Source organism: Mesocricetus auratus, unplaced genomic scaffold (assembly GCF_017639785.1).
Source record: "Mesocricetus auratus isolate SY011 unplaced genomic scaffold, BCM_Maur_2.0 Super-Scaffold_100008, whole genome shotgun sequence".
In the NCBI taxonomy this organism is placed as follows: domain Eukaryota; kingdom Metazoa; phylum Chordata; class Mammalia; order Rodentia; family Cricetidae; genus Mesocricetus; species Mesocricetus auratus.
The window spans coordinates 36,788,476-36,804,110 of record NW_024429192.1 but is presented as its reverse complement, the minus strand read 5'-3'; the positions used below and the strand labels follow the sequence as shown (position 1 = coordinate 36,804,110).

The window sequence follows — 15,635 nt, the reverse complement described above, 5'->3', positions numbered from 1 at the left end:
GCATTGCAACAGCCTCAACAAAAGCCTTAGTGGCTTTCCTTAAACTAATAGGGCCAGCATTAGCAAGTAATTACCATCCATGTGTCAGGGGTCTTGTTAATGACTAACCTTTATTTTTTTTGGTTTTACGAGACAGGGTTTCTCTGTATTGTTTTGGAGGCTATCGGTCCAGCCTGGCCTCGAACTCACAGAGATCCGCCTGCCTCTGCCTCCCGAGTGCTGGGATTAAAGGCGTGCGCCACCACTGCCCGGCATGACTAACCTTTATTAAACTCTTCGAGTTTATGCTAATTCTTCAGAGCCCAGAGATTATCTCATTTAAATCTTCAAATGATTCCATAAGAGAGATGTATCTTATGTGAAAAAGGGGAACCTTGAAGAGATGATCTTTACTTAAGAGATGGTATTGACAGTAAGTAGCAGAGAAGATTAAAAATCAACTTACATTGACGTTGGCCTAGAGGTTTGAGCTAGGTTATCATTTCTCTCTTGCTACCATAGATCTCACCAGTAATCTGATGCTATACAATGTCTCTCATGGTGGTTTCTATGGGATGTCCATAATCTCCCATACTTGAACACACTCTTCCATTTGCACCTTTATAGACTCTTTCAGTAGGCTTTGGACCATGTTGTATTAAAATGTGTTGTTGCTTTTACCAAGCCTCATTCTGTCTCTTTCCACTTATTTCAGTCATATATCTTAGGCAAGTATCTGTAATTCTCTCTTTTGATTTTGTTCTCCAGGATTTGCAATCAGACATAGATTACAAAGATAAACTAGCCTGTAAAGAGAGCCTGTGGTCAGTAGCTGACTGTGGTGGGTGACACTGCAATTTGATGTTGGTATTTGGTTCCTTCTGGTTCCTCGTGGATGGGTTCCAAGCCAGAGCAATTCATATGTCTTTGTAAAAAAATTAAGGCCAGGACAGTAGCTTAGATCTTGAGCAGAACTCTTGAGCTGTATAGCTCCTTCACTCAGAACCTCTCCCTGACTGATAGGATACATTGCCACCAAAGGAAACAAGTAAGATGATGATTTGTTTGTTTGTTTGTTTATTCAAGACAAGATTTCTCTGTGTAGCTTTGTAGACCAGGCTGGTCTAGAACTCACAGAGATCTGCCTGCCTCTGCCTCCTGAGTCCTGGGATTAAAGGTGTGTGCCACTGCCACTGCCCGGCGAGTAAGATGATTTTTAAATTTCATGTTCGTAGTATTGATGCTTCTGAAAATCTCTCTGAGGCGTTGACAACCTCACAGAATGCTGTCACACCAACAGTAGCAGTAGTTGCCTTTTAAATCAGGTCACTCATTCATTTCTGCAGCACCAGCCAAAGCGAGGCTCATCAATCCAATCGATTTTAGTAGTAGTCAGAAGAAAGGATACGAATGTGTTGCATTATTTCCCAAGCCCCTCTCTAAGTCCTTCAGAGATACTGGCTTGAGTGTGTTTCCTGAATGAAAAATGTGTTGGATCAAGGGATGAAAATACATGCCTGTAATCCCAACACTTAGAAGGCTGAGGTAAGATGCTGACAGGTTGAGGCCAGCCTGGGCTGCGTGGTGCAACACTATCAAATCAATGAATAACTAAGTAAATAAAATATGTCAGATTTAGGTCAAGAGAGTGAAAGAAAGGATTCATCCTAATTAAGGATTAAGACTGTGTGCTTTGGTTTCTTCTGGAAGACTGCACAGCATTAAAATATATTTAAAAAAAACCCTGAAACAACGAGTTAACTAAGACTATCCTCTGAAACGAAAGACAGTGGATACAGACCCTGTAGCCCTAAGAGGGATGCTGCACAGGGGAGGAAGGCCGCACCCACCTCTGAGGGATTAGGGCAGTTAAGGGTTGCCTTGGGAAGGATGTCACTTCCATGATGTAACCATTGACAAATCACTCACCTCCAGTAAATAACCTTCCACTCATGCTCTTGAAAGCAACTGTAACTCAACTCAGTGTTGTACACATAAACAGAGAGAAGGATGAAATGGGAGGGGCACTGTTGGGAAGAAGGGGTTTGGTGGGAATGGGAAGGGATAAGAGAGAAGAGTTTGTGTGTGTATGCATGTGTGTGTGAATACACTCAAAACACATTATATTTTACATGAAATTGTCAAAGATTAAAAAAATAAAGAAAAAAGGAAAAAGCAGGTTTGCTCACAGGGAGCAGTCAGGCACACACACACACACCCACACCCACTGCCCCACACCCATACATACACACACACACACACACACACACACACACACACACACACACCTCTTTAGGAAAACATAGAAAGCATGGGTGGTTTTAGTTATGTAACTTGGAGAAATACTACAGTAGAAATGTATTTCAGTACACTATTGCTTTTCAAACTAATTGCTCTTTATTTTCTCACGGCAGGGAGGAGCTTTAACCTAAATGCCTATTTCTTGACACCAATTAGAAGCTTGGAGGAGATGGAGCAGGCTTGTTATTAACTTGGAGCTTGAACATTGGTGGAAGAAGAGTTTTTATTGAAGAATAAATAAATAAATATGGGACACTCTTCTCATCCTTGGAGGAGATGGAGCAGGCTTGTTATTAACTTGGAGCTTGAACCCAGGTGGAAGAAGAGTTTTTATTGAAGAATAAATAAATAAATAAATAGATAAATAAATAAATAAATAAATACATGTGGGACACACTTCTCATCCCCACTGCGGCTTAAGATTTTGGAATGTAGCAAAAATTGTGACAAATTTTATTTCTATGACGATCAAGAGATGTGGTTAAAGAAATTTAAAGTGGTGTGAATTCTGATTCTGGAAAGCACTCTAAAACCAAACAAATAAAACAGAACCAAACCAAAAGCCTAAATCCAGACCTGGGAGCAGCGTCTGCCTCTTTTGCGAGTGTCTCTAAGACCTGTGCTCCAGGCTTTCTTGTAGGAACACAAGGTGAGACTATTACAAAAAAAAGTCAAGCTTAATAAACCACTGTGACATATTTGTTAATGTCAAATGGGATAGAGGAGGCTTTGAAGTAATTTTAATATAGTTTAAAGTTAAAAATTCACCTAAATAAAAATTAGGTTTTTGGAACAAACTGCTGAATTAAGGAATCTTTAGCTGTAGTGTGTCTGTCCTAGTTTTGAATCTTCCTGAACACAATAATCAAGACCACAACATTGTTAGTTATGTCAATATGGGCTACAGTTTTGTCATCGACTTGACACACCTAAGACTAAATTGAAGAATTACATTCATCAGGTTGGCCTGTGGGCCTAACAGTGGGGGCATTTCCTTGATTACTAATTGATGTAGGAAGCCCAGCCCCACTATGGGTGTTACTACCCCTAGGCAGGGGTTGAGGGTAAGCTGCTAAGAGAGGTAGCTGAGCCAGCCAGTGGAAGCCATCCAGTAAACACTTTCCTTTTGTGGTTTCTTCTTCAAGTTCCTGCCTTGATCCCCTGCCTTGGCTTCCATTTACGGTAGACTGTAACCTGTAAGCCAGATAAGTTTTTTTTCTTCCCAAAGTTGCTTTTGGTCAGTGCTTAATGACAGCAAAAGAGAAAGGAAATGACCATGATACCCTATTCTGTAAGCATTCAGGAATAGTACTTATGAATGAAGTTTAGATGGTTTCATTAGTCTTACACAAAGGTAACTGTATGGGTATTGAAGGGGTGAGTGTTAGAAAAATGACACGACAAACACTCTGCTTTGCAGATGCACTGACAAAGTCCCTGTCTGCTTCTGAGGTGGGACAGTGTCTTGGGCTATTCTAGGATCTTCTCAAGTTCCTGATGTATGAATTTGGAAAACATCACTTATTAACTTCACAAAACTTCAGTGAACTCATTGGTTACCTCTTTGTGTAATGCTTGTTGTCTAGTTGAAATCCCACCTACCCAAGCAGGACAAATCTTTTGTTGCAACTAAGATATTATTTTTTTTAAGTTTTTTTAATTTTATGTATATGGTGCTCTATCTACATATAGAGACTACATGTGGGAAGAGGGCGTCAGATCCCATTATAGATGGCTGTGAGCCACCATGTGGTTGCCGGGAATTGAACTCAGGACCTCTGGAAGAGCAGCCAGTGCTCTTAGCCTCTGAGCTCCCTCCCCATTAAGATATTCTTAAAATTGTCTAGGTTGGAAAGATCTATGCTGTATAAATCGCAATTAAAAGTGGAAGTTTTTCTCTTTTTACCTATGGTTTTTTTGAGTGGATAGTTTGGGGAAGGTAAAGGCAAAACAATCATGATGATTACTTTAAAGGTACATAGCAAAAGATCATCCTTAATTTAAGCAGTTTATGAAGATACCTTCATGTTTGCTAAAACTATCTTAAAGTTCATAATTTATTTTGGATGAGGTATGCAATGGCCACAAGATAAAATACCTGGTTCATTTATTTTTTTCTTGAATTGGTGACTTTATGTTTCTCTAGTTAGGAGACTAGCAAAAACTGGACTAGGAATAATGGACAACTTAGTGTAAGGAAACAGTGATTTAGGAGACTCACTTACCTTCATTAAGTTGAGAGGTTTCAGCCAAGAAAAATATGGGTCAGTTTTTTTCCCCCTAAAATGTTTCCAATGATTCCCAGTAGAAATAGGTGGGGCCAGCCTTCATTAATAACCCAGCTGCAGTGAGTCAGGATTTTAGCTCATTCTATTCCCAAGTGTGCAGAAAAATGATGTAAAGGTTACAATCCTTAAGTTGAGAGTATTGTGCCCCTCAAAGTACCCTGCTTGAAGGTGGGAAGATGGGAGGGTATTATTACATAGTTGATGATGTAAATATTTGCCTGGAAATTTATTTGACTCATGCATTTTGTAACTTGTGGACTGTTCTTATAAGTCAATAAGATACTACCCTCCCCCATGATAGTAAGCCCCTGGCTAAAACACTTCTCTCAACTACATAGTTACTACTACAGCGTAGGCCAAATGATTATGAATTCTGATTTTTTTCTCTTGCACTTGATCAATTAAAGGCATAGTTGGGGGAATGGCATATGAAACTATAGGTATAATTATGTGTCAGGACTAGTTGATGATTCCTAAATAGTAATGTGCATGTCCTAATATATAATTAATATTGAGTTTGGTTAATGACACACTGTTACTTTTTATTTTATTTATGACAGTTTATCCAATACGTGATCTTTTGCTATACTACTTTCTTGACTGTTTATATAGTCTTACTATTATCTAATTAGAAATCAAATTTAAGTCTTTATGTATGTATGTATGAGGATCCTTCGATTCTCATGTGTATAACTGTGGTGTATCAATTAGTAATAAACATGTCTTTCAAGAACTTGCCTTTCATTTGTCAATTAGAAAAGCAATGGTATCACTTAACAAAAACTGAACTGCAAACCCCATTCAAAGATACCTATTATGTGAATGCCTAGAGGAGATGAAAATGACTCTTTGATCTTAAGTATGTGAGATTAGGAAAATCAGACATGAATCTGGAGCCTAGCTGCTGTCTGAATTTTGTTGATAGTTAATGACACTGAGTCATAATTTGGCTCCCCTTGAACTTTACTCTTTTAAACACTTTCAGTTTTTCCTTGTATGTTTAACTCACCAAGACTGATGAGTGAATGAAGAAAGATTAGGTGGGCTAGCAGGTACCAGTCTTTTACGGAGAGGAACAGTTGGTGTCCTGTCTAAAGAGAGTTGAGGAGACATGGCCACCTGGGAGAGGCAGGGTAAGAATCAGCTAACAGTTATCTGAGCAGTTAATTTCTTATGTGCTAGCAGCCAGAAACCTCAGCTTTTGGGCTTTCCTCTGTTGTATTTGCATTATATCTTGCTGGCATGAGGGCAGGAGAAAATTCTAAATGAATGTTAGTAAAAGGGAGGGAAGCTGGTTTTGATTAGAGCTCAGAAACCATGTTGAAAAAACACAAGATGAGAGAAATAGGCCCAAGAAACATCTGTTGATTAACTTGTGACCCAATTTTAGGACAGTGAGTAATAGCCTGTCTGTAAGCCCCAATCAAGGCCTTGGAAAAGCCCGTCACTCTGAGCTCACACCTCACCAACCTGGCCTACTTTCTGGGCTTTATGAATTTGTTTTCCATCCAAGCTAGGTCTTGATGGACTGGGCCCATAAAATAACATTGAACTTGTCCCACAAACCCCACATCTTGTATCATGTCCACCCCATTTTCTTAGAATGAGTGACTCTATGTTAATGTAAAAAAAATAGAGTTTAGGAATCAGTCTTTTACAAGTAACACCAAATTGTGTGTGGGTTTCCGGAAACATTTTTGTTATACCGGAAGAGTAATTCCTTGTCAATGTGGTACTTCATCTTGGCAGATTTGGTCAAGAGCATGTAATTTTAGCACATAGATGTTTTAGACCCACCAGCAAGCCCCTAGATTCCTTTTGTATCTTTCTGTGCTATTGTACACTTTATGTTTTAAGACCCAACCAAGACTGGGCTGTGACCTTTAAACTCACACTGTTGATCCCACTACAGTTGCTTTGGCCATGGCATTTCATCACAGCAACAGTAACCCTAACCATGATGAAACTGCTGCTGTGAAGGCATCAAGCCGTGTTCAATGAAACAGATGTTCGCTGTTTTCTGTAATGAGTGATTTAGATTTAAGTGATTCTGGCCTGGAAGGCACAAAATATATAGAATGGAATTTTCACAGTGTAAGGAAAAGGTGTTAGAGTTATTTGAAAATAGATAGCTTTTTTTTAGTGATAATTGTTTCAGTTGTCCAGTCTGCTCTACCGTTTTTCCTTTATCAAAGATAAAACTTGTATTTTATTAATTGCATTTGTTCACTGATGATTTCATGCATGTAAATTCTGCTTATTATTACCTCATCATTATATCCTTCCATCTCTGTAACCTATACTCCTCTCTACAAATCTGTTTTCCATCTTCATGTGTGTTTGTTTTATTTTGTGATACAGAGCTTAACCAGGGTCCCATGTATGCCCAGGGGCTTAGAACTGCCGGTCAGAGCCTTGTGGCCTCATTAGTGGGTACAAAACTGAAGACATTATGCCCTCTTCTCCAAGACTCTATCAATAGGCAAAAGTTCAGCAGTAGCAGTGATAAGACTTCATGAGCTTCTCCACATCCACAGCTGACTTTCAGCGGGGCCAGTTTTGCGCTGACTCCATGCAGGTGACTGCAGCTGCTGCATGTTCATGACTGAGACAATTGTCTCACAACTGAAGCTATCATTTCTCTGCAACATTTCTTGATCCTTATAGGGGTTTGTATATAGCATCCTATTTAGGGCTCAGCATCCAACAATCACTTATTCCCAGGACCTTGACCAGCCACGAGTCTCTGCATTCACTGTCATTCACAGCACAGAAAGGCTTCTCTAATTAACAGCAAGAGTAACATTTGTCTGTGGTTATAAATAGATATTTAGAGGTATTTCCATGCTATGTCAATTGAGCAAAACAACAGTAATAAATCCCTCCCCTCCAAGAGCCTAAGCTTCCTGAGCTATCTGTTTTTAATCAGATTGAAAACACTACGCATAGATTCCCTCTTGTGGAGTGGGCATCACATTCGATCAGAGAGCAATTGGTTGTGGCACACCTTTTCTGGCAGGTTGATGTTGTAATTTGTAGGGTTCACAGCTGGGTGAGATCACTAATGCCCTTTCTCCCTCAGCAGCCTGTGTGAGCACCTTCTGAGACTCTGACAGATGGCAGGGAGGAAACTTCCAGTTCAGATCCAACTTGATTTCTCTGTCTGCAACCAAATAAATGGTGTTTTTAGCAATTGGTCTTATCAATCATTTAGTTCCAGTGGACAACTAAGAGGATTGGCAAGAGACTGTCTGTCTGTCTGTCTATCTATCTATCTATCTATCTATCTATCTATCTATCTATCTATCTATCATCTACCTACCTACCTACCTACCTACCTACCTACCTACCTACCTACCTGCAGCTATCCACAGCTGTCTTTCCTTTATTTGGAAATAAAAGCTGATGATACAAAGATTTTATACATTCATGTTGTTTTTACATTTCTTGTGTTCATATCTGATTACAGGGTTAGAAGGCATCCACTGTCATCTAGTAGCACTAGGACACGATGAGTGTGGTAGTTTGAATGTAATTGACCTCCACAAGCCTGTAAGGAGTGGCACTATTAGGAGGTGGGCTTGTTGGAGGAAGTGTGTCACTGTGGAGGCAGGCTTTGAGGTCTCATATATACTCAAGCCACACCCACTGTTGCCTAGGAACCAAAGATGTAGGGTTCTCAGCTCCTTCTCCAGCAGCATATCTGCCATGTCCCACCATGACTGTAATGGACTGAACCTCTGAACTGTAAGCCACCCAGTTAAACGTTTTCCTTTATAAGAGTTTCCATGGTCATGGTGTCTCTTCACAGCAACACAAACCTTAACTAAGACAACGAGGATGCTCCTGAGCTGTGCATTAACAAACCACAATGCATTTTACACATCTGTTTACCTTTATCTTCACACACCTGTATTACTCTGATAAAGCCCTTCAAATTAACTTAGACATTTCAAAAACACTACTTGACATCAATGCTCTGTGTCAACCTAACTAAGAGTCAGATGCTAATGACAATAACTGATGTACCCAGGAGGAAGCATCTCCACCCCACCCAGGGCTCTCACATCTACCAGGAGGATTTCAGGCTCAACATAGACACTGTATATTCTTTAGGGCTTCTTGGATCTGTCTGACTAATGGCTCCCACAGAGGTATCCCACAACTAGCCCTAGATTTTTTGTTTAGTAATACACAGCCTTTAGGGGCATCATTATCTGGCCATGCAGGGTAGCTCTTTTATAACTCATTAAAAATTATATTTTAAATTGGATTGTCAGGCTAAAAGGTTTGTTTCCATATAGATTCTTCATCCTCCATTTTGGCTAATCCTCACTTCATCCCCCATTCCTCCCACTCCTCCCTGCTTTAACCTTTCTATTCTCAGTATTTCCCCCTCTACACTTTCATCTATGCTTACTTTCTTGTCTCCATTACGGTAACCTCCACCTGCAATGGGATGTTTCTAGTTTGCTGGATTCCACAGATACTTCAAGATAAACACACAAAGCTAAATATTTGAATCTAGAGTACACTTATGACAACACGAGACATGTATCTTTGTGGGATAATTCCAATTTTATCCATTTACCAATAAAATTCATAATTTCCTTTGTCTTTACAGCTGAATAAAATCCCATTATGTGTATGTATCACACTTTCATTATCTATCCATTAATTGATAGGCATACTGACTGATTCCATATCCTAGCTATTGTGAATAGAACAGCTGTGAACATGGATGTTAAAGTGTCTCTTTCATGGGGTATACACTCTTGGGGTGCACAGGAGTGGTATAGCTGAGTCATATAGTAGTTCTGCTTGTATTTTTGTACTTATAATGTGATTCAAAAAGTTTTATTTGATAATTTGACATATGACTACACTGTATTTACATCATTCCACTCCTCCCTCTACTCCTCCAACTCATTATGTACCCCCCAACTCCTTCTCAAATTCATAACTGCACACACACACACACACACGCACACACACACACACACACACACACACACACACACACACACACTGACTTTACATCGGAATTACTCTTTTTAAGTGTTCCATGCTTCTCTTCCAAATGTAAAAGTAAAGACAATGTACTTCTAGAGAAATCGTTTCCTTATGAAACAGTCCTCATGACACAGCAGTGGAATGACCTTTCTTACCCCTGAAAGACTGCTCCAAAACACATGTTGCAGGTTGCAAATTCCTTCTGCTCAACACCATGATCCCGGGGAGGATTTTCCATCGCTTCACTCTTCTCATGTTACTTTCCAATTTGCCAGTGATGTCTCAAAGTCAGAACTTAACTTGGAGCAGCAAAGCTGTAAGCTTAAGTGCATTTCCCATTAATGAGCTATTGATTGAAGTATTATTTGATTTTGACTAAGGATAAAGCTGAACATCTGGACAGATATATAAATCTAGGTTATTGTTCTCAGCAGGCTAAGCCAGGCAGAAGAGGGCAAGGCATTATGGTTTCTTTTTCAGATTGTACAAATCTTTTGTCTATTAATAAAGAGGGTAAGAGCCTGATAATATTTGCAAACAGATTATGGCCACACTCAACAGTAGCTTTACCAGTATTTTTGCAGTATCCAGGTAGAAGCCATATTGATTAGTAGCACTTAATCATTTCCTGGACTGTGGTACAACATGTTCTTCACGGACATATTTATGCCAGGACCTGACAGTGACCCCCATGTGGATCTCAGCCATGCACCTGCATATCACTATCAACTTGTAGAGATAAGTGTATTGACTTGAAATTCAGTTTCTGTATGGTTTCCACCTACTTGTCTCTGATAATTATGCTTCTGATACTGCTGGATTTAAAATAGTGTTGTTAAATTATACCTAAAAATACTCATTGTTGAGACCATCTATATTGAGAAACCTATGAGAGGACTCATCCATGAATAATGGAGTCTTCCTCCCTCAGCAGTTACTGACTGCCTGTAACTATTCATTTAGGATTGGGGCCTTTTCCAATTTTCCTCATCTATGTTGGCATGGTGAATGGTATGGTCCTGTTTGGCAACCATACTGTTGAGAGTTCATGGCATAGCATCCAATCATGTCTAGAAAACTCTCTTGCTGCAATCATCCTGGTGCCCTGGCTCTTACAATCTTTCTGCTCTATCTTCTGTGATGTTCGCTGAGTCTTAGGGGTAGGGGTTTGCTGTAGATGTCCCAAACAGGTTTCCGCATTTTGACCACGTGTAGATTTCTGTAATAGCCTATTTCTCCTGAAAAATGAAGTTCTTTGATGAGGCATCAGAGCCTCATATCTATGGGCATAAGAAGAAGTACTTAGAATACAGCTGGAAACTGTATGTATTCAGCAAAATGGCAGTAGTAGATTCTGATTTAGGGCCCATGATTTTTCCAGCTATGGTTTACAGAACCAGATATGAGTTCCTTCCTATTGAGTCTAATTAGGCAGCTATTAGTTATCCTCAAGTCCTAAGTGTCAATGTTGCACCTTTGGGAATATCTTTCAAGTATACCAGTTGTTCATGGACTTTACAGTTGTGTAGGATTGTTGGTACTTTATCTCCCTTGGCCACTTTTATGACCCATTCTGATACTATGAGAATTAGTCCTCAGGGAGGCTTATAGATTAATACAAGCTTGACTTCTCTGAAGTGTGTGGTGTTTTCAGGAATAGAGTCTTATCTGCAAGTTCTGAGAGGTAACCAAGGACAATGACAATAGCCTATATTGTTTTTTGGGAGGACATTTTGTTTTTTTATTTTATTTATTTATTTTTTATTTTTTTTATTTTCCAGTTTAAATTTAGATAAGAAACAAGGTTGCTTCACAAGTCAGTTCCAGGTCCCTCTCCCTTTCCCTCCCCTCCTCCCGTGCCCTCCCCTCAACCCCCCCCCCCCCCCGTTACCCCTCATTCCCCCAGGGAGGCTAGATTTGAGTTTGCTTTACTCTTATTTTTTTAAATTTTGAGGTGCATCATCAAGTTGTTTATTTGTGCTCATTCTGATTTTTTTAAAAATGTAGGCATGTAGAGCTGTAACTATACTTAGGACTAATTTTGATGCATCTCAGAGAGATTTAGTATGTTCTGTTTTCATTTTCATTTATTTCCAGGAATTTTTGATATATTCTTTGAACTGCTATTGATTTCAAGTATTACTGTTTTGTGATCAGATAGGATACATGGAGTTATTTAATATTTCTACATTTGTTGAGGTTCATTTTGTACCTCAATATGTGATCTATTTTAAAGAAACTTTCATGGGCTGCTGAGAATGTATTTTCTTGGGTGTTTAATATTCTGAACATATCTGTTAGGTTCATTTGATATATGTCTAATTCTGTTGCTTGTCTGTCTATTTTTTGTTTAGACAAACCACCAGTTTGAGGAAGGGAGTACTTTTCACCTACTATTATTGAATTGGGGTTAGTCTATGGTTTGAAGGCCAACGGCAGGCTTTTTATGAAATTGGTGAGTATATGTTTAGGGTTCTAATGTCTTCTTGGTTAGTTGGTCCCTTGATTTATTTCTTTATTTCTTCTGGTTCATTTTGGTTTGAAGTATATTATGTCAGATATTAAGACGGTGGTATCATTTGCTTCCTTGTACAATTTACTTGGAATTTTTTCCATTCTTTCACTTTTCAAATCTTGAATTGTCTTCATGATTTCATTGGGCTATTTGTTTGTGCCCTTTAAGCTCAACTTGGGATTTATTATTGTCTTTTTAAAGATTATTCAGGTATTTTTCATGTTCTCCCTAAACTCATCGAATTATTTGATCATTATATAATGTTCTTTTAGATTTTTTATCTTGAAATTCTCACTAAGGAACATTTCTATAGGACTAGAGGTCTTAGGGGGAGACAAATTATCTTGGCTTTTCATATTGTTTGTGTTTTGTGATGAATTTATTTAATTGGGGATGTGTCTGATATAAGATTCTATCCTGCCTCTGTTGAATGGAAAGTTGGTTCTATTTTTGCTGTTGCCTCGTTTTGTTGATTTGAGTTCATAGAGGAGGTGTCTGTGTGTCAGTCCTTCAAATACTCAGTGTTAATTTTTTTAAAAAAGGTTTATTTATTTATTATCTGTACAGTGTTCTGCCTGCACACCAGAAGAGGGCACGAGATCTCATTACATATGGCTGTGAGCCATATGTGGGTGCTGGGAATTGAACTCAGGTCCTCTGGGAGAGCAGTCAGTGCTTTTAATCTCTGAGCCATCTCTGCAGCCCCTCAGTGTTAATTTTTTATTGGAAAGGCTTTGATGATTCCAATTCATCAGTAACCAAGCAAGTGTACAAATATAGCTCTTGGCTGGGCCTGGACATAATAGGGGCAGCACAGAGTGAGGGCCTGGGTAGACTCACAAAGAAAAGTATGGGTGCACCTCCCTGCTGGATCTGGGTGTAGAGGGGGCTCGAACTGGAATGTTTTTAACTTCTCATCTTTCCTCCTGACTTTAGGAGAGAATATTGCCACACATTCTCAGACTACAAAGTTGTTACTCAGAAGCAGAAACAGTTTCCCACTATAAGCTTTCTTTTCTTATCCCAAAAGACTGGAAAACACAGTAATTTTATTCAGTAGAAGTATTTATTCATTTGAGGCATGGCTTTAGAGTTTTTGTCTGGTTGTCACAACCAAATCTGTAATGGTGAGAGTTAGCTCATAGACTGATCAGATCTGGAATCTAACTTCTGTTTCTGATCTGCTGGGGAGGGAGGTGCCTTTGTGCAGACGGTCCACGTGTCTGTGCATCTGTGCAGACCGTCCACGTGTCTGTGTGTCTGTGCAGACTGTCCACATGTCTGTGCGTCTGTGCAGATGGTCCACGTGTCTGTGCGTCTGTGCAGACGGTCCATGTGTCTGTGCGTCTGTGCAGACGGTCCATGTGCTGTGCGTCTGTGCAGATGGTCCATGTGCCGTGCCTTCCTCGCCTTTTCCAGAGATTTCTTGTTCCTTTGTGTGTTGTAAGTTGCTTTTACTTCTGGCCTCTTCTCTTTTGGCCGTGCTTACTACACAAGCTCAGTGTTTGGGATCTATCTTAGGGTTTCTATTGCTGTGAAGAGACACCATGTCCATGTCAACTCTTATAAAGGAAAATATTGAATTGGGGTGGCTTACATTATCAGAGGTTTAGTCTACTATCATCATGGTGGGACATGGTGGCACACAGGCAGACGTGGTGCTGGAGAAGTAGCAGAGTGTTCTACATCTTGACTTGCAGGCAACAGAAAGTGGTTTGACTTACTGGGTGTGGCCTGAGCACAAAGAGACCTCAAAGTCCATCTCCACAGTGACACACTTCCTCCAACAAGACCACACCTACTCCAACAAGATCACTCCCTTTGGGGGCCATTTTCTTTCAAACCACCACAAGATCTGATGTTACCACCTTCACAAAATGCTTATGTCTGAGGGTGGAGGGCTGGCTGGCTGGAGCACAGGCTGACCTGACAGTACAATCTGTTGGTAGAGTGGCTGGTGGAAGTGTGAGAGTCACAGTCTTTTTTCCTAGTCCAGAGACTACATATTCTTGTTAAGGTGAACTAAAGTCAATTGGTGCAAAATGGCACTTATAATTCATCTTACATTCCTAAAGAAGTTCCTTTTCCCCAAGGACTTTGCTGTTTTATCTGGTACTTCTTTGGATATTATATGTGATTCTGAAATTATTGAAATATATGTCAATAGGTAATTTAATCATGATAACATTATTTCTGGGCTTTGTGTGTTTGTTTTCTCTATGTAGATCAAACTGGCCTCAGACTCAGGTGCATCTACCTCTGCCTCCCAATGCTGGTATTAAAGGTACTTGTTACCATATTTGGCTTAATTCTGCATTTTCTTTTCAGACGGGTCTGTGAATTTACACTCACTGTTATTCAATCTGGTCTTGAAAAATGCAGGATAATTTTTTATATTTGTTCAATTAAAACATAAAAGTGTGTATGAGCAAACTTGACTCATTTAAAAAAGATCATTCAATTACCTCAGGTTTATTTAATATGTCATTTATTTAATTCTTGCAGCACGTATCCCCTAACTTTCCAGAATCTTGAAAGAGTTCTGGAATAGTGTAGACTAAAAGAATAAAACTGGAATCAATTAATGAACTTTGAGCAAAAGAAAAGAGAGGAAATAATCTGTGATATACAGTCACTTTACACCCATCTGGTCAGTAGCTGGGGATGTGGCAAGATGGCAGAGACCCCATCTAACATGTGCAGGGCTCTGGGCTAGATCCCTGGAACCACAAGACAGAACAAAACAAAGAATATTAAAAATCTGCAAAAAAAAGTCTGGCTAGGATTTAACCTTTCCCCAAAAAGTGGCCCTTGGTATCACATGGTGCCTTTGCTTTGTGAGCAGCCAACAGTTAGGGGCTTGATCATCATTGAGATACTCAAAGGCCAGATTACCATTCTACTGTAATGAGCCTCAGGTGAGGGCCTTAAAATCAATATTGGTTGCCGTCACCCTGCCCAGGTGCCCAGGCCAGCCATGAGCATGCCTCCCTGAGCCAAGCCTGCCTCTATGCCCAGAGACTGCTGACAAAAAGACACCGGACCCACAGACACCAATGAGGAAAGGACAACACAGCAGAGTCAGCCGCCTGAGCCAATCGGATCTTGGGAGAGGGTATAAAGGCAGGTCTGACTTCCTTAATAAATGAGTTTGCAGCACGCTCTGCTACTCACTGACTCCCAGTGCCTGAGTCCTTGGTGCTGTGTCTTCTCACCCCCTCTCCCAAGGGGTGTCCGAGAAGGGTAACCTGCAACATCCGCTGCCTAGACAAGGGGCTCATGGATCCCGTGCTGGCATGAGTCTTGGCCCTGCTTGAATCAGGGTGTACTCTTTTTTCCATTGCCGAGGCTGTTCTTTTGGCCCTGGTCTTTGCCTTTTGTTGCAGGCGGTGCATCAGTGGCTCCTACATTGGTACACTTTTGCTTTCTCTGTCAGTACCCATTTGGACTCCTCTTCATGCTCTAGACGCGTTTTGCTGCCCCTTCTTTGGTGACTTGCCCGGTGAGTTGGCTCCTGCATGTTTCATGTCCTTGGTCCT

The 15,635-nt window shown here is 40.1% G+C and overlaps 1 long non-coding RNA gene across 2 annotated transcripts in view; it reads left to right on the top strand.

The window, feature by feature from the left end:
* The first annotated feature begins 15,249 nt into the window (after nt 1–15,249).
* The window catches only part of LOC110342147, a 69,981-nt gene continuing 69,595 nt past the window's right edge, over nt 15,250–15,635 (top strand). For both annotated transcript variants that reach the window (XR_005878897.1, XR_005878898.1), the window contains exon 1: nt 15,250–15,598. This is a non-coding gene — a long non-coding RNA (uncharacterized LOC110342147). The remainder of the gene's footprint in view (nt 15,599–15,635) is intronic.